Genomic DNA, 2,432 nt, shown 5'->3' with positions numbered 1-2,432 from the left:
CCGCAAACGGTTGGAAAAATTTTCGCCGCCGGCAAAACACCCCCGCAACGGACTTGGATATTTCCGCTCGCCGGCGAAACACACCCCGGGGGAAACTTGGAAAATTTTCTCGCTCGCCGGCGAAAGCAACACGCCGCGCGGACTTGGGAAATTTTACTCCCGGCAAAAAAACGCCGCGAAGGACTTAAAAAATTTTCTCGCGCCGGCGAAAGCAACACCCGCAAACGGACTTGGAAAAAATTTCTCTTTTGCCCGGCGAAAGAACACGCCGCGAAGGACTTGGGAAAATTTCTCCTCCCCCCGGCGAAAGAAACACCCCGCAGCGAACTTGGAAGAATTTGTCGCTCCCCGGCAAAAGCAACACGCCGCGAGCGAACTTGGGAAAAAAACCCTTGTGGGGCCGGAGTGTCGCCCGCCAAAAAACAACACCCCGCGACAAATTTGGGGTTTAACGGGCGGCGCTGCCCCCGGGAAAGTGCGCCCCCAACGAAGCAACCCCGCAGGCGGGAATCAGGGTTCGATTCGGAGAGGGAGCCTGAGAACGGCTACCACATCCAAGGAAGGCAGCAGGCGCGCAAATTACCCACTCCCGGCACGGGAGGTAGTGACGAAAAATAACGATACGGGACTCATCGAGGCCCCGTAATCGGAATGAGTACTACTTTAAATCCTTTTAACGAGGATCCATTGGAGGGCAAGTCTGGTGCAGCAGCCGCGGTAATTCCAGCTCCAATAGCGTATATTAAAGTTGTTGCGGTTAAAATGAGCTCGTAGTTGAATACTGTTCGCACACAGTCGGTTCACCGCTCGCGGTGTTTAACTATGCGTGATTGTGGGACTGTCCTACCGGTGGGCTTAGCCTCGCGAGGGGCGGCCCAAACTAATATCCGTCGCGCGTGCTCTTTACTGAGTGTCGAGTCGGCCGGTACGTTTACTTTGAACAAATTAGAGTGCTTACAGCAGGCTACCTTCGCCTGAATACTGCGTGCATGGAATAATGGAATAGGACCTCGGTTTCTATTCTATTTGTTGGTTTTCGGAACCCCGAGGTAATGATTAATAGGGACAAGATGGGGGCATTCGTATTGCGACGTTAGAGGTAAATTTTGGATCGTCGCAAGACGGACAGAAGCGAAAGCATTTGCCAAAAATGTTTTCATTAATCAAGAACGAAAGTTAGAGGTTCGAAGGCGATCAGATACCGCCCTAGTTCTAACCATAAACGATGCCAGCTAGCGATCCGCCGAAGTTCCTCCGATGACTCGGCGGGCAGCTTCCGGGAAACCAAAGCTTTTGGGTTCCGGGGGAAGTATGGTTGCAAAGCTGAAACTTAAAGGAATTGACGGAAGGGCACCACCAGGAGTGGAGCCTGCGGCTTAATTTGACTCAACACGGGAAACCTCACCAGGCCCAGACACCGGAAGGATTGACAGATTGATAGCTCTTTCTTGATTCGGTGTGGTGGTGGTGCATGGCCCGTTCTTAGTTGGTGGAGCGATTTGTCTGGTTAATTCCGATAACGAACGAGACTCTAGCCTGCTAATGTTACGTCTCGTGGTCAGGGTCGCGGCTGCGAAAATTTGAATGCAGAGCTCGGCTTTTCCAACGAGACACGATCGCTATTACGGGTACAGCGAATCTATGCGATTCTCCCCGGGGATACTCGCAATCTGAGGTTATTCGCGCTGGAACTGAGGTGATCGGATTATTGCGTGGGATCCTACCTGTGACTCTACTGTAATAAAGATAGCTTCGTCGATTTGCTCTATGCGAAACGTCGTTGGGGTTGCGTAAGTAATCTTCGTACGTAAACTGACAAGCTCGCACAAATCACCGATTTCGCGTGAGGGTAAGTCGGAAGTGCAGACTCCGCAATTTATTCCGTATAGGTGTTCCGCCTACTGATTAGAGTCTGCTTCCGAATCCTTGTCCAAAGTAATTTCGAGACTCTAGGTAAGGTGGAGTACATAAATGCAGGAGCTGCCTTAGGTCTCAAAATGGATGTACCCGACATTCCACTATGTTTATTATTTCCTTAAATTTACTCCTCAAAGCTTATCCTCCACATTCTTTTAGAGCACATTTTTATCTTTATTGAAAATGGACCACTGAATTTACACAAAGTGATCTGGCACTGGCCAACCGTTTGTTTTCTTTCTTCCTATAGCACGCGCCCCCTCAATCAGATTCCTTTTCTCCCATTTTAAGGGGTAAAATTTTCATTCTTAAAAGTACTACCTTTTTTTTTTTTTTTTTTTTTTTTTTTTTTTTCCATCCACCGGAGAGGGAAAATCTTTCGTGTCACACTCACGTGCCCCACCTGTGACAGTGGGCTGGGCACTACGAACACCCTTCGCAGTGTCCCTCAGGGCGGCAGACCCCCTTGGGCCCCCTTAGTGGGGGTATTCACACGGTCCTTCCCCGTGTAAAAA

General features: G+C 49.9%; 1 pseudogene; it reads left to right on the top strand.

The window, feature by feature from the left end:
- On the top strand, positions 1–1,836 carry LOC146719756 (small subunit ribosomal RNA; annotated as a pseudogene; the record flags this gene model as incomplete).
- Positions 1,837–2,432: the final 596 nt, after the last annotated feature.

Source organism: Nylanderia fulva, unplaced genomic scaffold (assembly GCF_048542155.1).
Source record: "Nylanderia fulva isolate GAGA-0341 unplaced genomic scaffold, ASM4854215v1 Scaffold879, whole genome shotgun sequence".
Lineage (NCBI taxonomy): Eukaryota > Metazoa > Arthropoda > Insecta > Hymenoptera > Formicidae > Nylanderia > Nylanderia fulva.
This window is presented reverse-complemented; position numbering and strand designations above follow the sequence as displayed.